The sequence below is a fragment of the Equus asinus genome, chromosome 1, assembly GCF_041296235.1.
Source record: "Equus asinus isolate D_3611 breed Donkey chromosome 1, EquAss-T2T_v2, whole genome shotgun sequence".
NCBI classification, from domain to species: Eukaryota; Metazoa; Chordata; class Mammalia; order Perissodactyla; family Equidae; genus Equus; species Equus asinus.
This window is the reverse complement of record NC_091790.1, coordinates 29,085,289-29,111,388: the sequence shown is the minus strand read 5'-3', so window position 1 is coordinate 29,111,388 and position 26,100 is coordinate 29,085,289. Positions and strand designations below refer to the sequence as shown.

General features: G+C 41.5%; 1 protein-coding gene across 14 annotated transcripts in view; it reads right to left on the bottom strand.

Moving 5' to 3' along the window:
• The window catches only part of PRKN (parkin RBR E3 ubiquitin protein ligase), a 1,201,475-nt gene that overhangs the window by 86,768 nt on the left and 1,088,607 nt on the right, over positions 1-26,100 (bottom strand). The gene's annotated exons all lie outside the window — the stretch shown is intronic.

Below are 26,100 nucleotides of genomic sequence, written 5' to 3'. Positions count from 1 at the left end.
TGGCTTGGACCAGGCTGGCTGGATTCCCAGCTAAGGTGGCCTGTGATTTGGCTATTCCTTCAGTGGTCTCACTTCCATGCAAACACTCTTTCATGCTTTTTGACGAAGCTGCTGAAATGGCAACAGCAGAGATCAAGGCTTACGGAGAGGATCCGAAAGGGTGAAAAAGGTTTTCTCCCCTTTAATTTTGCAGATAATAAGATAACTAAACTTAACGTTTGTATACTTCTCTGTTATCACTTTAACATAAACTGTCATTTGATGTCCACTGCCACCTTGCTAATTAGTTATTAATATCTCTGTTTTAGAGATGAAGAAATTAGGGCTCACAGAGGTTAACTGACCTGCCTAAGGTTAAGAAAATGAGTGAAGATTAGAATCAGGGAGCTGAGTCCTCTGACTCTTGTGGTCATATATGGTGTTAACGTGCCTCAGCTTATGTGAGGGGGGCAGGGACCTGGCTGGACACAGAATAAATTAAAACTGCAGAGTTTAATGGTACCAAGAATTGTGACAGGGTGAAGGGAGCTTTGAAAGGCAATCATTAAATGCCCCCTTGAAGATAAAGCTCATTATCTTTCCAGACTTCATAAAGTCCTAACGAAGGAAATTGGGCAGGAGGTTTACAAATTATGCTATGTAGATTATTGATCACAAACAGTCAGCCCAGAGAGTGGTGGTTAAACACTGTTATTTACCTAAACAACCAGTTTTTAAAAATGGTCATAACCAAAAAAAACCCCAAAAAATCCTCTGCAGTCTGCATGGTGATGTTCCGTCAGTATTACCTTTGGTAAAAATAAACGTGCTCCAGCTGCTAAAATTACTCCTACCCTCCCACCTTGGCTGATATTCCGGGCAGGCAGAGTCAAGGGTTAATGGAAAGAGTAGAGCAAACTGAGCATTCTGCTGTTAGAGACGCCTCTCTCAGTGGTCTTTAGCTACAGTAATGAAGGCACTGTCTAATTGAAGTCATTAATGATCCCATGACTCTACATGACAAGGTAAAGATGCTGGTATGAGAGATCTGTTAGCATTTGATTTGCATGGAAGTCGACTCAACATATATTAACTAACCACAAGGCACTGAGTTAGGCTTCGGGTATACAAAGATGAAACCTTTGGGTGGCTGGGTAGGAGTTAGCGAGATCGGTCCGGGTCATATAGGTTAGGAAGTATCCAGACCATGTCCCAGGTGGAGGGTACTTCAGCTCCAGACACCTCTCCTTACTGATCTTCCTCAAGAAACTCTCATGCTCAGAAGATGCTCTCAATACCCGCCAACTTGTCCCCCTCATCTAAGAGACAATTAAGATTCTCCGCAAAGATACGTTCTCTGATGAACAAGAATATGATCTATGACACGTTCAGCCAAAGCAACCAAACCACCTTTCTCCAGGAATGTACAGGTCTGTGCAGAAACCCTCAAGTTCATTAGATCTGGCAGACTGGTTGACAACATTCCTATTTCCATGCATTGTGTTTCCATTCACCCTGTAAGCTAGTGGCTCCCTGAGTTCTTGCCATGCTCTGAACAGTCCCTGCAGCATCCTGGTTAGTGGTACAGATACAGCAGGCATTCAATCAACAAATATTAATTGATGTGGTGAGGCTATGCTCTGAAAAGCTGCATTCCTCCTGAGAGGCTAATTCACTGTGCTCAGCCTGTCTGCGGGTAGTGAAGGCTGCTGAGCAAAAGCGAGCTTTGGACAAGAGCTCCTGTGTGTTGGTGGAGACATTTGTTCCAGTGATAGATGAAATGACACACCTGACGTGCTGCATGGGCAGAATCTTTACATGCAATTTATTTTGCATTTCAATGACTTTGGAAAAATGCTTCCTGGAGTTTCGGCCAGAGTGTTGTCCAAGTTATCAGTTTAATGGATTTATTCCTGTTTTGCTAAAGTAATATCTATAATAGAAAAAATCCTAAAAAACAAAACTCTCTAGTCTGTATTTTCATTTATTCTTAGCACAGTTTTTTCTAATTAGGGTCTTTGACACACTATCTGTTTTTTATTTCTAGGTAGTCCCTGCCTACGTTTAAGGCTGGATTCTAAGAGTGCCTATGCTGGGCATCAGAGACCCAATGTCAGGGCTGGCACTCATATTCGTCTAATACCGTGATTTCCGAAATCCGATATGCTCAGCTTCACGGAAAGCCGAAGCAGCCTGCACATGTCCACCTGCACGAATGCCACCCTGGCCACATAAGGGAGAGGGAGACTAAAGCCAAACTTTATGGTAACCATTTGGAGGCTGCCTGATCCAAGAAGAAGACAATGAAACATAAATGGCGTGACTGCTCGTAACAGACATGAGGACGGAGGGCACGTGGGCCTGGAGGGAAGTTACTAGGGGCTCAGCCACATGACTGCTGTTGGTTCAAGCCGGGTAGACACAGGCTTTCCGAACAGAGAACTGAAACCTTAGGGCCACCTTCCCCTTTCTCCTACAAATGGATACTCCCGAGTGGGAATAAAGGCAGATTGCCTTTCCTCCAAGTTTGAAGGCTCTTGTACCCATTTCTTGGCCTTTCAGGCATCTTAGATCCATTGGCTGCAATCCCAGTGGCTGAAAGCAGAGTGGTCGAGCAGGACCCCCTGTGTTGCCCAGCCCACCTGTTCTGCGGCCACATCTGATGAGTACAGCATCCTTGAGGCCAACTCACCAAGGCAGAACTACATGCTTGTGGCTGGAAGCTCAGGAGTCTGCTTTCAGGCAGGCGTGTGGCACCATCGCTCAGTGAGGAGCTGGCTGAGCCTGACTTCCTGCCACTCGCCCACCAGCTTCCTTTGAGTGCAGTGACCTGGGGGTGGGTTCCTTCACCTGGGGGAGGGTTCAGAGGTCGAGGGAGGGAGCTCTTATCAATGAGAGCGGGAAGCAGGGAGCTGTGCAGGAAAGCAGCTGCTCAAACAAAGGGAAGGCTTTGGGGATGGAAGCTTCCAGCCTCACTCTGTTTCACGCAGGATGCTGGAGCTTGCAGAAGCTGAGATGGGGCCGGAGGCTGCCTGGGACTGAGCACCGGGGGCCTTTGGGGAGGTTTTGGTGTCCAAGCATAACTTGGAGGAACGGGGAGGCACCAGTTGACCCAGAGTGGCCCAGAGGGGCCTGGCTTGGGACTCTGACCAGCCACAGGAAGAGAAGGCTCAGGAAGAAGCCAGATTCTGGTGGCCTGGAGCCTGGCAGCTGAGCCAGCTTTGACTTCGTTTAGAACCTTAACAAGGACTAGAATGTTTCTGGTATCCGAGTGTCAGAAAGGAATTCACACCTGCTCCGAGAGTAACCTATTTTTAACCTTGTTAACCTGAACTTTACTTTAAAATTTAAACTAAGTGTGGAGCCTTTCTTCTACCAGTGATTTATGAGGCCTCCCCTTTCTATCAAATTAAAGCTCTCCACAGATGAAACAATTTATCCCTCTCTCATTTATAATCACCCTCCTACACTGGGAATATGGAGCCAGGGGTGTGGGAGGTACATGTGGGAGGCAGCAAGTGCCGGAAGAGACAGCTCTTCAGGTTTCTTTAAATTCCCGTGTAATTCCACCTATCAGTCTATTTTCCCGCCATAGACACAAAAATGACAATAAAAAAAACTCACTAAAGACTCCCAAATACATTTCGAAACTGCTCTGTGGCCTTGGACACTAATAGCAGCCAAGTTTCTCCTTCCCAGAAGCGAAAGTGGGCTTTTTTTTTCCTTTCTTTTTTTTCTTTTTGAGGAAGATTAGTCCTGAGCTAACGTCTGCCACCAATCCTCCTCTTTTTGCTGAGGAAGACTGGCCCTGAGTGAACATCCGTGTCCATCTTCCTCTACTTTATATGTGGGACACCTGCCACAGCATGGCTTGATAAGTGGTGGGTAGGTCTGCACCCAGGATCTGAACTGTTGAACCCTGGGCCACCAAAGGCGAGAGCGAGAACTTAACCCCTGTGCCTCCAGGCTGGCCCCTGGGCTTTTCTTTTCTTAAGACTAAATAGGATTTCTTTTCTTCCAGCTCAAGGCAAGTGACTTCTTAATGATCTTTAAGGAAGGAACCTGATAGAAGGAAAATATCCTTTTTTAATCCCATTTTCCTTCTCACCCCACACGGAGCTGTTACTATAGCAACGTCCTACCGGCTCCCAGGACAGCTAAGTGTCCCTGTGAAGGTAACCGAGAGCTGCTTTTCACTCAGAGAAGGGACTGCTGTTCACTGACTGGTTTTTCCCTGGGTGTCTAAATTCTTCGGTTCTTTATGACATGCTTAATCTAGGGTTTCCTGTGGCTAAAACCTGAAATTCACTTCCAAACTCCCAATGGCATAATCCTCGAAACCTTTCAGAACTGAACTCGGTGCAAATGAATTGACATTTTGTTTTCAGCATGAATAACTTCTCTTTCATGCATTGGCTTAAGTTTAGACAAGGTCCCCTTAAGGAAAACAATTTTGGGAAAAATCTTCCAAACTCTTCTGCCATCCTTTCTTTCCTTCCTTTAACATGTCTTTATATATGCTATGTATATATATATATATATATAATGTATGCATATATAATGAAATATCTCCAATACACAGGAAATACAGAGACTAAGGTAATAAACACTCACATACCCATCTCTCAGACTTAACAAATGCTGGCCTTTTTTTTAAAGACTGGCCCTGAGCTATCGTCTGTTGCCAATCTTGCTTTTTTTTCCTTCTCCCCAAAGCCCCCAGTACATAGTTGTATATTCTAGTTGCAGGTCCCTCTGGCTCTGCTTTGTGGGACGCCACCTCAGCATGGCCTGACGAGTGGTGCTAGGTCTGCGCCCAGGATCCGACTGGCGAAACTCTGGGTCAACCAAGCGGAGCGCACGAATTTAATTACTTGGCCACAGGGCTGGCCCCCAAATGCTGACTTTGAGGGGGGGACACTTATGCTTCAAATTTGTAAGAAGTAAAAGCTTACAGAGGTAGCATCGATTCTGAAGTTCATATATATCTGTTCCATCCAAGTCTTCACACTTTGGTTACACACTTTTGTGCAACATGTTTTTGTCAGCTTCTTCCTAATTAGGGGTGGTGGCACTAGACATCTGTGGCTGTAAAGGCTCTCCTGGGACAGCTGGGGAGCTAAAAGCCCCAGGACCATTAACTGTGCCTATACCTTTCCATCTATTTGCTGGGCAATCCTTATAAACTGGAGTCCAATTTAACCTTCCCAAATGAGTGGATTTATTATTTTAAAATAAAAGCATTCAAAGCTGAGAGTGATTTTGGGTCCCCTGCAACGCAGGAAGTCCAGTGTTTCCTCCCCAAGGTCACACTAAATAGGTGGTGGGTCTGAGATCTTCTCTGTTAGAAAGAAGGAGATAAAGGGTCAATATAGAGAAGACAGTGGTCACCCTGGGGTGGTGGCCCTGGGGTGGGTGGCTTACTTACAGGCATTATGAATGAGGCTATCAGGACTCAGGTAAGAACATTATCTTGGATAAATGGTTTGTGGTTATCGATCTGGACCAACCTGACAGAAAAGAAGCTCCGTGTATTATTGCTACAATGACTTGATTTATACTTGCAATTTAGAATTCAGATGCTCAGTCAATTCTGTCAATATGAAAAAAAAAGTCACACCTCAGTTTCAAAATCTGACGTTTGGATTTTGTCCCATGACTTAGTCAGTCTCTAAGCAAAATAACTGTCAATCCTGGTCATTTGCTTTCAACGACAACTTGAAACATAAGGAATCAGGGAGAAAACCAACCAAACATAAAAAACTCAAAGGAGGTATCAAGGTTTATGAAAATAAAAGAAAAAGACTTTTTTCATCTATCCTTACATACTCTATCATGGCTCATCATGGGCCCCATGGAAAGGTTGTTTTATTGGAAGAAGGTAACTCAGAAAATACTTCGTGCTGTGATGTGTGAAATGTCTGCCTGTGCTTGAAAAGGAATGTCTTTCTTCTCATATTTACATTCCATAGAAATCTAAATCCAAGCAAAAATAGGATAAGCTGACCAGTAAGTACACACAGACAAGAGGGCAACCAGGAAAAACTATTCAGGGAGTTGTTGAAAACTGGTGTCCAGACTCCAAAGAAGTCAGAACCTACAGGAGAGATTCATTCTTCCAGAGGAGATGGGTGAGGCCTTGGTGTGAGGCAGAGGCAGGACTCATTGATTCTACTTCCAAACCAATAGCACTTTACAGTTTATAAAGACATTCATGCCTATTCTTTCATCCTATGTGGACAGGTGAAGGCAATCAAAGAGTAAGTGTAGAGAAAAGGATACTCGGGGAATGGAACGTCCTTGGTGGGTCCTGGTATCCTCCTTTTAAGTGCACTGTGTTGTCCCCCACACCCACCCAGCCACCCACCCAGGAGACTGTTAGTTGTTACAGAGCCAAGGGTGAGGACCCTGCCTGTGCTTCCACTTCTTATCCTCCCTTCAGTGCCTTATACCTTCAGTTGTCAAGAGGTAAGAGAAGACCTTCAGAGAGCATCATCTTCTGTCAGTTCCCTCTTGATTTTGGTACCAAGCATGGAGTATGAAGTTCCATATGTAGCCTGATTAGCAGAGACAGAGCACAAAGGAAACCTCCTTGTGTCTATCACTACTCTTCAAGGCAAGACAGCCTCAAGAGGCCACCTGCTCATGGCCCCTCAGTGGGTACCTGTTGCCCACAGCCTCTCTCCAAGAGGGGGCATACCCAGCCCCGAGGCTGAGGGACCACCCATCATTAGATGATCAGTTACCTGTGATGAGGCATGACATAGAAGATATTCTGGTCAGATTCCCTGTTTCAGGAACATGAGAAAGATAATTCCAAGAGAATGGGGCAACTAATACTGGTCATATCAACATAGATAAGTGTTGGATGGGCTGTGATGAGCCATGTGCAAGTGGAGGTGGGCAGGGAGTTGTAGACACAGTGACACCAGGTGGCCCATGAGCAAGATTTAAGGAATAAGGGGTCTGCTTTGGTCCTCATAGATCTCTGGGCCAGTCCACGTGGAGCCCTCGAAACAATTCTCTTGATTCTGTAGAAAATTGGTGCCACCTTCAAATGTTTTAAAATACACCTATAAATTTCACATATTCTTAAGTACTTCCAATGTCTGATTTAAAAACCAATTTTTTCAGAAGACTTAAGTAACTCATGAATAAATCAAAATAATAAATATGGTGAACCTTAAGTTCTCTTAAAAGTTTCAATACTGTTTACAAACTGTAAGAATTCAACTTATTATTTCAAGTCTAAATCAATTACTTAAGTGTTTCAACCTGTCACAAGGCTGATCTGTTTCCCTAATTAACCACATTCCTTTAAATATTACAAGTTCATAAATTTCCAAATATATATAAATTCATTAACATAAAGTACAAGTTCAATGGTTTTGATTCTCTTAAACACTTCTCTACTTAATTCTAAATCTTTCCAAAGGTGACAGACGATTAGCTGCTAAGGAAACTATTGCATCATATCACATAATTATTTTAGGTTATGTTCCCATATAATATTGGGAACTATCTTCTCAGCTTGATTGGGGTTACATCATAAACAGAAATTTTATCTGGGACACTCACCACAGTCTTCATGGTGACCCACGTGGGACAAATTGAGCCTAATTTATAGTTATGGTGATGATTCCATAACTCAAAGGATGTGGGCATGGAACCCTTGACCTTGAATATAAGATCCAAGTTATACATATAATGTCCCTTCCTAGTTGGTTAAATTGCTTGACTAAATTTTGTAATATTGTGCTCTTAAGATGTAAATGTATTTCTATCTCAAGAACTTTAGACTCAATAAAATCCTGTATTCTATCCTATTTTATATGGGACCATGTAAATTTTTCAGATATTAAAATGTATCTAATTAAATTTTCGATCTCTCAAGTCTTTGAGAATTCAGTCACAAATTCTAAAGTCGTTCAGTTCAGATAATCCATTTGATGGACACCTACAAAATAGAATAGTCAGTTCCTTGTGGTCAATGAGGGCTTGAACCTTGAACTAGTGAGTAGCGCTGAGTACTGGTTAAGAGTAAGGGCTCTGCAGTCAGACTGTCTGGGTTTAAAATCTTGGCTCCATCTCTTATTTCTTATTCTTACCATTATACTGTAAAAATTCTCAAAAATTGTGTTTATGTGTGATCCAATACTTCTCTGACTCTTCCAGGCCTCAGATAACCTTGAGTAGATAAACAATGTGTGATGGTTAGGTTTATGTATCAACTTGGCTAGCCTACAGTACCCAGTTTATTTAATCAAACTACTCTAGGTGTTGCTGTGAAGGTGTTTTGTAGGTGGAGTTAAGATCTACAATCAATTGGCTTTAACTAAAGATTATCTTCAATAATATGGGTGAGCCTTATCCAGTTGAAAGACCTTCCTTGACATTTCTCAGGAAAGAAAAATTCTGCCTCAACACTGTAACATCAGCTCCTATCCAGTATCCAGCATGCAGGCCTGCCCTACAGAATTTGGCCTTGCAGCCCTCACAATCGTATAAGCCAATTCCTTGAAATAAAGAGGACCCTGGAGAACTCTGAGTAATGCGCAATATTTTCCTTTCTCTTCCTTCCTTTCTTCCTTCCTTCCTTCCTTCCCTTCTTTCCTTCCTTTTCTCCCTCAAATCCAAAAAAACAAACTTCATGATTATCCTTTCTGGAAACACTAGTAGTTGCTACACATAATATCAACAATGAAAAACCAGTAACTTAGCAATTGGTAGTGGAATTCTCCTTTAGACAGAAAGACTGATATCTTATTTTCCATTTAGTGAAACGAGGAACTAAAAGTGTATTACTTTTCTTTACTACAATATATAACGGAAGTATTTACTTGGTGCTCACAATGCTAATTCTGATGTCAACCGATACATTAAGAAACTGGTTTGTCAAGCACAGACAACATACGGTTTTCTTTTTATTTCTTTTTGAGGAGATGGAAAGAAAGATGGAAAGAAACCTAAAAGTAAAAATTCACATAAATGTTGCTAAGTGTGTCAACAGTATTTTGGTGATCTCCCCATGGGTGATAGAAAGGTAAAATGGGTTCCACAGGTCAAGGGCTGCATTATGACTGATGACATGTAGGCTTCTGAGCTCAATTCTCATGTTATCCTGGGTCCTGTGCAAGAGAGGAAAGACTCCTGACTCATGTTACCAGGTTCTTGGGCAACTCTGCATACTCTGAAGTTCTTGGTGACATGCACTGGTTGGGATTGGGATGGCTCTGGGAAACCCTTGACTGATCAAGAAATCCTTTCCATTCCTTCATTAAGTGCTCAGAAGTAGTAGCAGGTCATTCATGACCTGGAGTCCAATTTTCAGATCATGGTTTGGTCTACCTTTCTTGTATGATCCCTGACTGAATGAAAATAATAGCCCCAAGAACTTGCCTAATAACTGGACTTTTGAGCTTGTTAATACCTGTGTGGTACCCAAGTTTATTTTAGGGGAACCTTGCAGTAGCATTGAGGTTACACTGAAGTGAGGATGTGTGGGTCAGAAAGCACCAAAGCCAGCATGCAAAATCCAAAGCCAAGACTGGGCTATTGAAACTCTGTTAGCTCACCTCTACTGTCTGGAGGTCAATTACACCTCGCTCTGCTCCATAATGTCAATGTAAGTTAAAACTCATATTATTTCAAATCACATCATGAAATATTTATTCCAAGTATGGTTAATACTCATTATATTTCATATTACAAAGTACTTACTATTGTGATGACACAACTGTATTCTTAAATGCTACATGGGTACCACACAAGTAATTCAAAATTCATGTTTATATCTACCTGCGGTGCCTAGAACAATGATGCTACACGATTGCTGAACGTATATATGGACGGATAGATGGATAAATGGATGGATAGACCAATTAATGAATGCTCTGTGATCTGAGGCCTGAAGATGTGTTCCACAAAGTTCCAAAAAGGGCAGACAGCACAATCAAGGAATACAAAAATCTACTGTTAGGTACAAAATTGTTTCTAGAGGAGAGATTCTGGAAAAGCAGAGATTGGAAATCACCAACTCCATATGTGCTTTATCATGCTATTTAAATCTGCATGATCAGGAGGCTAACACCTTTTAGACAACCACATACAAAAGTTTTTTTTTTAAAAAAGGCAGTCTTCTTTTGTCCTTCCTTTGTAGCTATTTGGAAAGAGGAGGATAATGATCAAAAGACCTGCAAAAAATACGATTTGGTATTTCAAAGGTTGTGGGCTATTATGTGACACAAGCTGAAGTATCATACAGAAAATGACTACCTTCTGAATTGCTTGGGATGCTCAAAACTCTGGACAGAAAAATAGAATACCACTGTTTGTTATAAGAACAGTTAGAGAAGAAGAAGAGAAATCCAGCTTTTCATACATTCACATTTCCTTTGCTAACAAAGGACAGCCCCCTTTAAGGAAAGCTTTGGGGACAGAACATAAATAAATGGCATGAACAGCTGCTTATCTATCTAAGAAGGTCGGGTGTCTCTTACGCCACTTACAGATTTTAAAACCATGTTGTCGTTCTTTAATCATGGCCGTCACTGGAGAATATGATTGAAATTTTAATTATTAAGTAGAAAGAATTGTACAGCACTTTCATCGGGCGTCTGGTGTGCCTGGAGTGACAGGCCTTCAGCACAGCTGATGAGAACTTGGAATCGTGTTATCACAGCCCTGTGACCCCCGCCGAGGTGGAGGCAGCAGTCTGCCTGCCTCCTACAGGCTGTCTGTCTCCTAAAATGTCTGCACGCTGTTTACTGCAGAGCCAGTGTTTGGACCAAATGCTCAGTAATGTGCAAACATCAATTATTTCCTTCCTGTATTTCAATGAAGTATGATTACCCTTGATTTAATAGCAAAGGAGCATTTCCAAGGCGAGAAACATTTCATCCATTATGCACAAAGGTTATGCTTAAAATATATGTTTGTTTTCTCTTTCTTCTACAGAGCAATGGGCACGAAATTTATTAGCTTCGTGCTTACTGTGACAGTAACTCCACGTCTGCTGAGTTCTGCCCTGTCTGTAGCGCAGCGGACTGGGTAGGCAGGCTTGTCAAAGCAGAAAAACTGCCAGAAATGTGTAAAATTGTGGGAAAGAGAGGAGCCCACAGTTACTATGACTCATAAGGTACTTTGGCCTAAACCTTATAATCACCAAAGGCCATGCTGGTGTCTTTTTAAAGCTACAGTAAATATTATTTTGATAGCCTCAAATCCCTTCATCGTATCTAAGGGGAAAGGGGGGAGGAAAACAAGAACCATATGCCCACCACCAGGAGGGACTTTAAGGTAAGGCTGAACTTTCTAGAGCTGGCAAGCACCTCCTTTGCTCTGATAATGTCACCTGCAGCCCATGGCCTGGTAGGGGCCTGGAGGCCAAGGGAAGCCACTTGTAGAAGTGGTGTGTCTGCTCCTGCCCTAGGTGACTGCTGCTTGCTTTGCAGATAAGATTTGCATCTCAGGCTAATTCCACTGGAAACCCAGCCACACTTGATAGTAGGTGTGTTTGTGGGGTTCTCTTCCTGCCAGTTTGCAACCTACAGGAAATGCTGTATTCACTCTCTTAGTCATGAGAACATTCTCAGAAACACACTTGAGGTGACTATTAATTCCAGCATATAGTATAAATTAAATGATCTATTTGGCTTTAGGCTTTTTTTTTTTTTTTTTTTTTTGAGACAGTCCAAGCTATGCACCTGCTGGAATAAATCAGGGGTCTGTCTTCAAATGGAGCCAACATTTATTAGTGGAATGCAGGTTGTGAGAAGGATGGAATTTCCTGGTTCCTCTGACCTCTTTATAGGAATGCCCAGAACTTCTGGCCGGCAGGGGACCGGGGACTTCCTGAGCCCCAGCCTATCATTGATCCACCCTTGCTTGTCTGCCCTGGAACTCCATCATAAACAAGAATTCTTTCCTGATTTTCTCAACTCTGTTTAGAACTTTCTACTTATAGGTAGGTTTCTTCAGGGTTATAGGAAACTGGCTAATGTGGTAGCTTTTGCTACAATTATAATGGTTAAGTTGAGTTTTATCTTTGCCTCCTTCTCCTTCACAGCTTAACAAGGGCTTTCAATAACTTACCCCCTAAGGAGCATTTCAGGTCCAGAATTGGGTCAGGGGAAATAATTATATTGAAAGCAAATTTCTTGGTGCTGCTTCCATTATTCTGTGTAGACAGGATAATGGCTGTTGACCTTTTGGGAAGGATGTATTTATCCACCCAACCATATCCTCCCCTTTCCTCAATTCAACCATATAGCCATCGAATTATTCAGCTTTTGTTGTGTACCCATCGAGTGCAGCAGGCAAAGCATAGGAATAGTAGAAACAAATATGAAAAACACTGATTTTTCCCTCAAGATGTTGCCTGCTTAGGAGATTTGGAGGGCAGATTTGAAGGTAGTACAACCAAAGTTTATGATAAAACGGTGATTTGTGCTGTTTATGAAGTTGCAGTGGTTGCAGTGAAAAAACGATTTGTGTCTGAGTGAGGAGGGCTTGGTGGGAACTGTGTTTACAGAGGAGAGTGACTTTGACCAAGATCTTGAAGAATGAACTGTCTATTATTTGGGAATAATGGGCAAAGGAGGTGTAATGCCCCTCTGGGTGGTTTTAGGTCCAACTAGACACTGAGATCATCAGACTATAATGGGCCACATTTGGCACTGGATTCACGTAGAAGGATGTAGGACAGGAAACAGCGTGCCAGCAGGGAGTGTCAGAGAACATTTCTTTGAACCCCAATGACCACTAAGGTTTGGGGAACCAGGTCACATTATTGAGTGAGGTGGTCAACCTGGGATAGCTCCAGGTCCCAAATATGCTGGTAAGAGTTCCACAGACATAACTTCAACCTACAGGAGGTACAGCTTCTACCCCCATGAGCATGACTTCTAGGGAAGTCCACAGCTATGGCTTTTCCCGGGCATTTACAGTTCATTCGCAGTCCTAGCTGTCAAGATTCAATGTACCAATCAGGAGTCATTTTTTTTTTATCATCAGTACTTGCTGATTATTAGCTCAATAAATATTCCACCTTCCTTGGGTTTCCTGGGAACAGAACTGAAGGTCAAATTTGCCCTCAGAGAAGGAGAAAGAATTTTGCTAGTCGGTGGCTCAGAGGAAGGAGCAGTATGTGCAGAGGTCTGGGAGTCTGAAAGAACACAGTGAGCTCCAGAACTGGAAATGGTTCAGTCTGAGTTAAAGACAAGGCATTGTTTGAGATGAGAGGAATGGTGGAAGAGGAGGAGAGGTGGGAGATGGGGCAGAGGGTAGAGGGCCCAGGAAACAAACCAGACCATACTCAGGAGCTTAGAGTTTTAGCCTATTGGGAATCACTGCATGGGTTGTGTTATGTTCATACGTGTATGGCAGTGATATAAAGGATGGATTAGCGGGGAAACGCATTGCAGGCAGGAAGAGAGTAGGTTGTTACAGAGTTGAGGCAAAGGATAAGGGGACACTCAGTTACAGGAAAGAGGAGATGGATGTAAGAAACATTTACTGGGGGAATCAATCAGTGATCAATCAGCTCCTGGGGATAAGAGCCTGGAATACACCCATGGATGATGACACGTGCCACTCACTGCAAAGAGTAAGTAAGACGGTAGGGCAGGTTTGCATGGGGGTGTTGAAAGAGGGGTGAAAATGAGTTTAAATATTGATATTTTGCATTTGACATGCTTATGAGACTTCCAACTAGAGATACCCAGTAGGGAATTTGAAGCATCATCCTTCGACTCAAGAGAGTGATCTCACCAGAGAGACAGACTTGGGGTATGCCAACTACAGACGGGAATCAGAACCACAGAAATACAGGAGATAGCCCAAAGGAGGACTTGGTGTGAGAAATGTGAAGGACCAAGGATGGTCCCCTTGAAAACACCATAGTTAAAGGACAGATAGAAGAGGAGCTTATGATGTAGACGGTGAAGATGCCATTGAAAGAGGGCCGGAAAGGCAAATGAGAAGGGTACCACAGAAGCTGGAGGAGGAGGGAGCAGTCAACAGTATCAGAGATGGCAGAGGCGGCAATGAGGTGGGCATGTACACAGCGAGGATCTAAACAAACATGATTTGTCTTATTTTCTTCATCTTTGCATCTGTAGACTGTCTCCTGGTATAATCAAAGTCTAGCCTATCTAGAGAGATCAGATCTAAAGTGGGCCCAAAGTCATTTATATTCAACAACTTTACTATACCGCATTCTCTTAATTCTAATCACAATGCCTAGTAAAGACCAGATTTCCAGCTATCTCTGGTTTATAAGCAGGCATTTTTTCTGCCGGAATACCAGAAGAGGAGGTATTTTAGGGCCTGATTTGGTATTCAGTTAATATTGTAGCACATGCTCCTCCATCACCTAGAAGCTAATGACTATCTAAATTAGTTATATGGCCCAAAGCAAAGATAAGGTGGTTAGTATGTTTGACCAGTCATTAAAGTCTTTCTGGAAAAATATCCTCTCAAGTGAAATGACGCCACAATGTTCTATCAGCAGTATAGCTAACCCTTATTAAAAGGGCTACTTTGAATGTCTCCCCAGGGTAATTCTATAAAAAAAGAATCAAAATTTAATATGTCGTTAGCAGAGGCTGACTTGCTGAAAAATAAGCTGAATTAGTTGAGAATTGCTGCTAAAACATTCTGTAGCTGGCAAATATTACTCTGATTCTCTAGAGAATGGTAGCAATAAAAACACACGCAGAATATGTTTTGCATCCCTAAGTTGGTGCGCTTGAAATAATCAATGAGTTTTGTTCAAAACTGACGTCATATCTCTTGTTCACAAAGACCATAGCCTGAGGCTGATAATATGTCCTATTTCCTCAGAATTCTTTTGCTTGATTTGTTAGGTAAAGCACTTACGATAAACAAGGGATACACAGATGTTAGAAGTCCTGGGTAGAGTAGATGACTACAGACTAGAAGTACCGAGAAAGGCATAGAGATGAGTACTTGTATAAATAATACATAAAGAAAAAAGTGCCTAATGAGAATTATGGGTAACTGAGCCCTAAGGAGTTCAAGGTCAGAGTGAGCACCCTGGCTGGAAAGGTCAGTGAAAAATTATTGGAGAAGGTGGCGTGTTGTGTTCAACAGAACTGGCCCTGAGGCATCCAGCTTCAGCAGCGCCTCTGGAAGGTGACTGCCAGGTCAGTGCCACCTTCAGCTGTTGCCTCCCCTGACCTCTCCTCTCCCTGTTACCAAGGATGCCAAAACTTCCTCAGCTTTCAGAATCGTTATTCTTAGGTTCTGCCTGGCTTCTCCTTCCTGACCACATCCCTGCCTAATCTACTGTATAATTACGTTTCCCAGAGGTCAGCTGAGTCCAAGCAGATATTAGAAATCCTAAATTGACCATTTAATCCAGTCTCTCCTTGATCTTGGACAGACCACACTTAGGATCTGGTAACACTTTCTGAAGACACCAACTACCAAAGGTCTGAAGGATCTTTGGATCAACCTGCATGACCCCTACTAGGTGCTTTTGCTGACCATTTTGGTATTCAGACATAGACTATTCCAATTTCTCAGTCCTTACGGGCTGAAACTTTACGGTTAAAGACCAAATGTTTGTGATCTCTTAGAAAGCTCTTCAAGTCATTGACTGGAGCACTGGGGAATATGTAAAAAGTGGCAGCAATAGAAACAACAGTTTTAGAAGGTCAACCATCATTCATATAGACAAGACCTGCTTACATGGGACCTCCTTCACGCTGTGGCATCTCAGGGCTCCGCTGACAATGCTCCTAGGGGTGCTCACTTATGGCTGCAGCTGACCTTGAGTGGGGACATGTTTTCTGGCTTGCTTCTCTTGGTAGTGATGACTTTTTAACATTAGGATCTTCTTTTATCATCTCACAGCTGATCTACAGTTTCACAGTGACAGATGCTAGTCTGCTGGAGATGAAGTGTCAGCTTTTGTCTATTTGAAAATGTCTTTTTTTTTTAGCCTTTATTTTGAGAGATTTTTTCCTAGATATAGAATTTTAGTACGGCAATTTATTCTTTCAATATTTTAAAGATGCCATTTGGTTGTTTCCTGGCTTCTGTTATTTTGACGCAGAAATCAACCCGCATTCTCATCATTGTTCCCCTATATAAAACATCTTTTTTTTTCCTCTGGTAGCTCTTAAAATTATCTCTTTATCTTGGGTTTTCAGCATTTGACTATGATTTGTATACATATGGTTTTCTTTGTGTCGATCCTGCTTGCGATTCACTGTGCTTTGAGGATCTGTGGTTTGATGTTTTTCATCAATTTTGGAAAAATTTCCACCATTATTCCTTTAACTATTTCTTCTACCCCATTCTGTCTTTTGTTTCCTGCTTGGATCCCAATTACATGTATGTTGGACTGTTTGATGTTGTCTTGAAGGTCTTGGCTGCTTTGTTTGACTTTCATCACTTTTTTACACTTTGTATTTAAATAGTTCGACCTCTATTCAAGATCACTGATTCTCTCCTCTGCACTTCATCTTGTGTTAACTTCTTGAAAGGCTCGGTCAATCCTGATAACATATTTTTTATTTCTAGCATTTCCAATTGGTTCTTTTTCATAGTTTCCATCTCTCTGCTGAAATTTCCTATTTAAACAAAGTTTCCATCATTTAACATATATGTTTTAGAATATTTATCAGAGTTATTTTCCAATCTCTGTCTAATAACGCTCATTCCCATGGTTGGTTCTACTTCTATTGACTATTTCCTCTATGGACAGTGGATCACATTTTCTTGCTTCTTTGCATTTTGAATAATTTTTTAATTGTATGCTAGACATTGTGTGTAAAAAACCAGTAGAGATCAAATTAAATAACATTTATTCCCAGGACAGGGCATGCCTCTTTTCCTTTCAAACCGTTAGTGTGGAGTGCTGAATCAATGTAATCTGTAATTGAGGTGGACCTGGGCTTTGTTGCAGCTTTAGCTAGAGTCAGTTCACCACTCATTTCAAATGTTTTTGTTTGTTTTTGTTGAGGAAGATTGGCCCTGAGCTAACATCTGTGCCCATCTTCCTCTATTTTATATGTGGGATGCCTGCCACAGCATGGCTTGATAATTAATGTGTAGATCTGCGCCCAGGATCTGAACCAGTGAACCCTGGGCTGCCAAAGTGGAGCACGCAAACTTAACCACTACGCCACTAGGCCAGCTCCCATTTCAAATGTTTTGAGGGAAGGATCAGGCCTCTTCCTAAAGCAGGACTTTGAATTTCTATGGTGAGACTTCAGAAATCTCTTTATTCTTTATAGCCTACACTTCAGCTTTCCTAATCACAGGAAATCTCTTCCTGCTTTAAGCCTGGATGCCAGAATTTTTGGTCACTATATAGCATTCCCTTTGCTCCTATGTACTGTTCCCAGCTTTCTGTGCCACAGAAGATCTCTATACACTTTGCTACCCTGGTCCAGCCTCTGAAGGGCCACTGCAGGGCACTCAGTGAAGGGCTAGGCTATGCATAGGTATTTCTCTCAGCTCTCCGGCTGTGCCCCTGACCTTTGGAAGCTGTCGCCTTGCACTCTGTGGAGACCTGGCATGTCTGGTAGGGATGTCTCTTAGTTTTCCTGCTCGGTCTCCAGTCTTTGGCACACCCATTCCTGACAAGTTCAGATTCATGAACCCATGAGTTCACGGCTGGAGCATCTTCAGATTCTACTTTGTTTCTTCAGACCACCTGTGTCTATTAAATGTCCTTTAAAAGTTCAGCTTATTTCTCTTCCTATCTGGCAGATTTCTCCTTTTCCTATTGCCTGGCCAGGGTTGAAAGTCGTTTTTTCGTCTCCTAAGAAGTGCTTGTCAATTTTAGTTATTTTGCTCATTTAGTTTTCTTTTCAATCGCAGATCTCTGATGAGTTGAAAAAAATCCCTGCAAATATATATCCTGTTTGACTTGTTCTTTTTGTTATGGTGGGAATCTAGAAAATATTTCTAAGTTTTCTTCTTCAGTTTACTAGTTCCTATTTTTGCACTCATCCACTCTGATCTGTTTAGGCAGAAGCTTAAACAATTCTGTTTACTCAACTAACTTAGAGGCTGTGTATATTAGGATTTGAAAGTGCGGTTTGCATATTGAAAGATAAGCCAGTACATCTCTGGGATGTGCCGTCCTTTCTGGTGAGGAACACTCTCCAAGTAAGATGAAGTCTAATCTTGAAGAAACAGGCAGCCATATTGCTATCTCAGACATCTACATGTAACACACAGCAATACAAAGATCCCAAGGACGGGCTTTCTGCCTAGTGATCAATAGATTTATTTTAAAGCTATCAAGTACAGTATGAAACAGAGAAGAATCTTAGGGTCCTCTCAGCAAGAATGTGTTTCTCAGTCTTATGTACAAGCTGCTTCCTTTCTCTGACACTGAAGCAAAGCTGGATAATGCTGGGTTTTATTCTGCTGTTTCTGGTGGTAGGAGTAAAGTATTCTTTTTAGGGCACAGGAATGGAATAGACTCAAGAGACACAGATCTGGAGCTTCTGTCCAGATCAGAGATCTCATATGCAAGCCAGCCTTCTCTCTGCAACATGTTCTATGTCCCAGAAACCAGACTTGTTTGCTTGTCACTGATTTCATTTTTTTTCCTCCTCGATGTTGCCTCTGGATTGAGAAGCCTTTCTCATTACTGCTCATCAGTGTCCTGCTGCTGAGGAAACCATTTGTGCTGATAAATAGCTGCCTTTTTAAATGTACTTGGAAAACGACATTTGAGAGAGACTTCTTCCATCTATGCCATTTACTTTTGACTATAATTCATTTATTCATTTATCAATAAATATTATTAAAAGCAGGATATGTGCCTGGCAATGTCCTAGGCATTTAATACAGACATAGATGTTGAGGACACAGTTCCAGCCCACAGGGAACATAAATTATTGACTTCAGATGAGTTCAGTTCAACATACATTTTCCAAGTTCTCATACATGCTGGGCATATGGCATAATGATTAGTCAGACAGACTGCTCTCCATAGGCTTATAGGCCAATGGGGAAGACATAAAAATAGTTTCCATATAGCGCTTTAAAGTGAAGATTGTTACGGAATGCAGACTGGAAGGTCTGAACCTAATCTGGGGATACAGGTAAGGCTTTCTGGCAATGATGATGCTCGAAATGGGTTTTGAAGGATGTGTAGGAGCCAGACTGCTAATGCCTACTCAATATCCATGCTGCTCTCCTTCCTCAATTACTCAACTTCAACAATGTGCCCACTGAAAAACTACTTTTCCCAGCCATACTTGCACTAGGGCTGGCCAATGGCCTATAAGCAGAAGGTTTTGGCGGGGCTTTCAGAAAGCTGCGTGCTCAGAGATGGTTTAGAAAGAACTAGCCTGGGTCCCTGGTGACCATGAAGGTCCCATGCTGGCCTAAATTTCATATGCCAGCCTTCTACTATGTGAGAGGAATAAACTTCTATTCCTTATGACTCCTCTACCCTCCCCTTTTTTCCCCCAGCCAAACCTAATCATAAACCTAAAACTGATGTACTAGGTGAAGTGAGGATGGGGAAAGACAGAAGGTGGTAGGTATGGGAGGGATGGTCTATGAAGAGAGTTCTGGATAAGCCAAGGCTCAGAGCTATGACAAGCAGTGTGGGCACCCCTTGAGTATGATGTGGGAGCTGCAGCATGGTGGGAAATGAGACTGGAGTGGTGGGTGGAATGGCCTCTCATGTTGTGCTAAAGAATGTGGGCTTTACTCTGTAGGCTGGTGGAGGTGGTATGAGGATCAGTCTTCATCTAAGAAAATCAATCTGGGAGGAGTAGAGAGAATAGATTTAGGAGGGGCTTGATATTCATGCGATAGATTACTATACAGCAAGAAAAAGTGCACACCTATTAAATTCATGCAACCATGTGTTTGCATACCTCAGGAATTATGGTGAGCGCAAGAAGCCAGACAAAAAAGAGTGTCTACTACATTTTTTAGAAGTTCAAACACAGGCAAAAGTAACTGATGGTGATAGAAATCAGAATAGTGGTTATATCTTACTGGGAAGATACATGAAAGAGCCTTCTGGGATGCTGTCAATGCTTGATTATTAGATATCATACACTGAGTTCATTATACATTTATGTTCTTGTGGGAAGGGGATGAGTGGAAGAGAGGGACACTGTTAGTCAACAGGCATCTTAGTTCAACTGCTCCCCATTCTGTGCACTTGAAAGTGTTATATATAAGTATGCCTGTACCCACCTGGCAATGCCTGTAGGAGTAATGGGACTGTTATTACCAGAATAAACACAAGACCTCCAGACAAGAAATCTTTAATCTATTTCTACACCTCCCCCTCCCCCCCAAAAAAAACAGAGGCAAGGGAAGGATTTTCATGTTGGAAAGTTAAAAAAAAAATTACTTATTGTAGTTTTGTCAAAAAAGGGAAACTGAGATAGAGTAAGTTCTGAATTGGAAGCCAGGGTTCTGGATTGACTGTCTTGTAGTTGTGCAGAATTAGATCGAATGGAGGAGCGAGTGGACTCCAGAGGTTAGAGGCTGGGGTCTAAAGAGTCAATACAGGAACAAGCAAGAATTGGCTCCATAGTTGGACTCCACACCTGCTTTATTTCAGTGACTCCACTGGAGGGTTACGTGTTATATGTTGTCCTTGTTGGCTGTCATTGACTATGGCTGCGACCAAAGACGACAGGCTAGACTGGTATTTTTGTCTTGGCGACTCTAGGGAGGCTGATGGAGTCCAGAGGAGGGAAGAGGCTTCATTCCTAAGAATGAATAAGGCAGAACTTCCAGACTCACTAGGAGGCAGCATCAAAGGAAGGAGTTTTCAAACTGTTGACATCGCTCGCCACTCCCTGTGGTCTTGTGGTTCGCAAAGACTAAACCCTAAACAAATCACTGAGTGTTTCTATAACCTTGGTTGAACCATCAACCACAATGAACACAGTTTCCATTAAATAGCAGGGGTACCTCAATTCATGATATACATGTCTAAAATATATTTAGAAATAATTGGAACATTTAAGATATTATATTCATTAGTATTTTAAATACTATAGACAAAAATAATTAGAGGCAATTATTTGCAGAACTCCTGTAACACTCCTTGTGTTAAATAAAGAATCTTTGGGCAGCCTAAATAACCACCCTCTGATTTAGTGTTTTGTCTCTAATTTCCTTTTTTATTCTGTCTCTTCCAGACTGTATTATAGTGTTTTGGTTGTAACTAGACTTGAGTCCTCTGTCTTAACTCCACTTTATACTCATCCCTCCTTCATTGACATAAGATTATTAAAATGTTTAGGAATTAAGATAAAAATATGTTCACTCCTTACTGAAATCTGGCCAATGTCATCTATGATTCTGTCAACATTCAGGTTTCAGCAAGGCCAAAGTTTACATGAGAGGTCACCACAGTCTAAGTCACCACCCTCCTTCCCTCTCATCCATGGCCTATGGATTACAGGGTTATTTATGTCTAATGAAGCCTGCTGGAAGGACCCAGCCTTGGGATACTCATGTATGTTCCTCTCAAGGAACAGGAAACGGATGCACAGTGTTTACTTATTTATTTGTTTAAAGTTGTTTGTGTGGTTATAGTTTAGCTCACTGTCAATCTGGACATCACTCTAGAATAGCTCCGTCCTTCCCACGTGACACACCAAACACTCATTTTGTTAACTGATAGAGCTGACTACAACTAAAGCCACTTCCTTTTACATCAAGACCTAGTGGTATACAAATGGGATCACCTCACTGGCCAGGTAAAATTGCTTGATGTGTTTTTCCAATGATTCCTCACCAAAACGCTACCAAATAGTCAGAAATTGACGTTGATAGGATGATGAACTAGTTTCTATATGATCTTGAATTGGAAGGTATGTTGAAAACAGAATCCAGACACAAAAGCATCCCCAGCAACCTGAAATCATGGGCTAATCTAACAGATTAACAGAACAAATTTTTTTTTTTTTTTTAAGATTTTATTTTTTCCTTTTTCTCCCCAAAGCCCCCCGGTACATAGTTGTACATTCTTCGTTGTGGGTCCTTCTAGTTGTGGCATGTGGGATGCTGCCTCAGCGTGGTCTGATGAGCAGTGCCATGTCCGCGCCCAGGATTCGAACCAACGAAACACTGGGCCGCCTGCAGCAGAGCACGTGAACTTAACCACTCAGCCATGGGGCCAGCCCCAACAGAACAAATTTTTATAGAGCAGAATAAATCCCAACACTAGAATGTATGTAACAGCTACACTGACTATGGGAGCTATGGCTTAGCAGTAGCTGCGTAATAAAGAGAATTAATAGCATAATGTGGCTACAAAAAAGGAAACTAAACGTAGGTAACATTAATAGAAACATAAAGCACAGAAGGAAGGAATGGATAGTTTTCCTTTGTTGTGCTGTGGGAAGACCTCACCTGCATCCATGTAATTTTAACATCAACTTTGGGAGACATTAAAAAATATTGAGGCCTATGGAGAAGTTCCCTCTCCTATGAGAAATTTTCAAAAACTTAATCTAATATTTTTAGAGTGTTAAAAAGAAAGGATATATGTATGTCTGTTTGGACAAGGGTGGTAATAGTCTGTAGACAGTAATGGATGCCACGAGGCGCAAACATGTTTCTTATTTTCACAGCAGGACTGAGGTTTTCTGAGTACTCCAGGATAATAGAAGGAGGTTGAGTTTAGCTGGATATAAAGAAAAACATTTTAATAATTAGAATTGTTTAAATGGAACAAACACCTTTAGAGGAGAATGAGTCTTAATTGAAGAAGGTGTTGGGGTTTAAAGAAACCCAATAAATGGCATCCAGGGTCCCTGTCTGAGTTTGAAAAGAAAGGAGAGGCAGGTGGAGTGGTGTCTTACGTAAGATACAGTGAGGCTGGAGGACATGACTTATGCGTGTGAACTAGTGGTTTCCTAACAGTGAATTCCAGAACCGTGAAAACTACCCATCAAGCATAGGCAGAGCTAGACTTCCTGGAAAAACAGCAGAACTCATCGTCTCTGTGGAGTGTCTGCTCCAAGACAAAACTGGGAGCAGCATGACCAGCTTACTCTTTCCGAAGTTACCAGTAAGTCACCCCACCTCTCCCATGGGACAACGGATTTGAGTTATGGCGCCATCATTTACTTGCACCATGTAAGCTTGGGCAGTCACATGAAGCATACATTAGCTGCTCCATGGAAGTGCCCAGCACAGTGCCTGGTACACAGCGAACTCTCAATAACCCTTTGCTGGGTAGAGGTCCAACAGCTATCCTCCCTCCATTTATCCTTCCTCCTCCAACTGCACATTGAGTCTCTTATTTCCCATGGCATTGCAGGCTGTTAATGGGAGTCCATGGAGTTCGTGAACTTGAATGGAAAAAAAATCACACATTTAATTTCACTAAATTCTACTTGAAATTGAGCATTTAAAAAAATTACGAACACAAGCAAAAATATCAGTACTGGTGGTATCTGTGACTTCGTCACAAATACGAATCACAGGTATTTTCATACCATATTGGAGTTGCTGCAGATAGCTTGAAATATCATTGATGGTCATTATTACTTAATTTGCAGCAGAATGAATGTCATTGCTGTCATCCTGGCTACTTGTATGATGTAGCTGCACACTGTGCACAAAGGCAGGAGTCATCTCTTCCCACAGTGGTGGCCCAGACACACAGGCTGCGTTCCAGTATTTTCATCTGCAGTTGTTTCTTGATCATTATGAGAACGGAGGTGAGTCAAGGACTACTCCACAGTGCAAGGTTCTCATTCCAACTAGACAGGACTGTTCTTTGCACTGACATGTTTTTAAACAATAAGATTTAATTTTAAATTATCTATATTATACACGCATTAATTTGTTACTTTAATGCATCAATAGAGAAGCACATATTACAAATCACAAACTTAATTTTATTATTTTGATAACTGGATTTCTTTTGAATTTTATGCATTTCATTTTATGCCTTTAAAAAATATTATTCTGGGGCTGGCCCGGTGGCATGGTGGTTAGGTCCATGTGCTCTGCTTTGGCAGCCCAGGGTTTGCCCATTTGGATCCCGGGCATGGACCTATATACTGCTCATCAAGCCATGCTGTGGTGGTGTCCCACAGACAAAATAGAGGAAGACTGGCATAGATGTTAGCTCAGTGACAATCTTCCTCACCAAATAATAATAATAATAATAATATATATATTATTCTTAGATAATGTCTAAAGTTTTCATCAAACTGCCAAAGGTGTCCATGGCACAAAATAGCTAAGAATTCTTTACTAGGAGTTTGATATTTTATATAAGGAAAAAGAGATTCTAAGGAAGAGTTGCTGCTTCTGACACATCTGTGGAAAATCAGAATTTAAAGAATTTAGCTGTATTTGGTAATTTTCCCCTCTAAGGTCTTATTTGTGAAGTCACTATTTACAACTCTAACTAGGATATGTTTTCAAAGAGAGCATGGTTCAAAAATAGAACCCAAACACTTAAAATGCCTTTCCCTGAGAAAATCCAGATATTTGTAAGTTTCCAACTCACGTTAAAAATTTTTTTTACAGCATCAGATGCTATTGAGGGCTCCCCACTGTTGATGACAGTGATTAAAAAGGCCATTAAAAATGGCTACCAGGGAAAGGACAGTTGTAGGGAAGTGAGGGCTGCTGGGAGGCAGAAGATCCCACTGATTGTTTCCTTGGCACTTGCTGGTTAGTCACACAGTGACCGATTTCTGCAAACATCAGAAATATGCTGGAGTTAGTGTGAAATTTCGACACTCTTTGGCTCTAACTGGGACATTCCATAATTGCAATGAGATGAGACCATGCTTCACCGTCTCACACTCTCTGTGAAGAAGTGATCTAGCATGAAAAGGAAAGAAATGGAAATGGAGAGCCAACTTATAGGAATTGCTAACAGAATAACTGGTGGGTGAGCCGAGGTGAAATGGCTTTGAAGCAAACCAACACATGCAGTTCTAATTAGGCAGTAAGACTGGTGAGGAAGCGAGCTTTACGTCTGTTAATTAACTTGGATGATGTTGGATGGCGAGGTAACCTGAGGAAAAGCCAAGAGCACTTGGCTCACCCGTGTGGTTAATTATTAGGGAACATTGTTCTTCTGGAATTTCCTACCTAGCATTTTAAAAAGAGATTATTTCGCTTTAAGAGTGTTGAAAACATTAAGTGATACTTCTTGCAGGCTATTGGCAGTTTGTATCGGGGGTGAAAAAACGGTTGGGAATTTTATTTAGTACGAGGTTAATGAAGAAAGGTTATGAAGATGGTTTCCTTTAATTTAGTTGCAGCATAGTAGAAGAAATTTACTTTAACTTTATTTGTGGGGATGATCACAGACAATGTGAAAGGGTAAATTGCTTTGGTGTTTTTATATAGAATACTTTTAAAGATAATTTCTATTTTTCTGTATGACAAATGATAAAATATGAGAATTAGGAAAATGAAATAAGATACATCATATTACTAGAATGCATAAGCATTACTAACATGAGAAATATCTTGATAATGGCAGCAAATCCTCTGAAGAATGTTTATGCAACTTCTTCCTTATTCTCTAATATAATCTAGGAGCTTAGAAGGTGATACACTGTGACCCTTGTGAGCGGATCAAATGCAGAGGGAGAAGATGGCAACCAGTCTCCAAGAAAGAACAGTAGGAAAAGGAGCCTTAAATGGACAGATTTGTGTAAGGCATAAATGAACAACTGATTGTGCCTGAGCTGTATCACAGTGAACTGAGTCAAGATAAGTTGCAATGAGTTCTGTCTCAGCTCTTCTGAGGACAATGAAATGACAGTATACATGGACAGATTAAGGACATGCTTTCCAAGGTTTGGGACATGGTTAATTTACTTACAAGTAGGATGACCATATGATTTATTGCTTAACTGCACAATTTTGAGAGTGAAAAAGAGCATAGTGGAAGGTACTCTGGAACGATAGGCATAAATCAGCCTGTCTTGGGCAAAACAAGACATGTGGTTGTCCCCACTGCTCACTTTATAGTTCCATAATTACATGTCGCTTATTCATATACATTAAGCCTCTCTATATAATACCATTGCCACTGGAATGTGAAATTAAGATATGGCAGTTATATAATTGCATTATTATTACTTATTAATAAAATAACACAAGTAG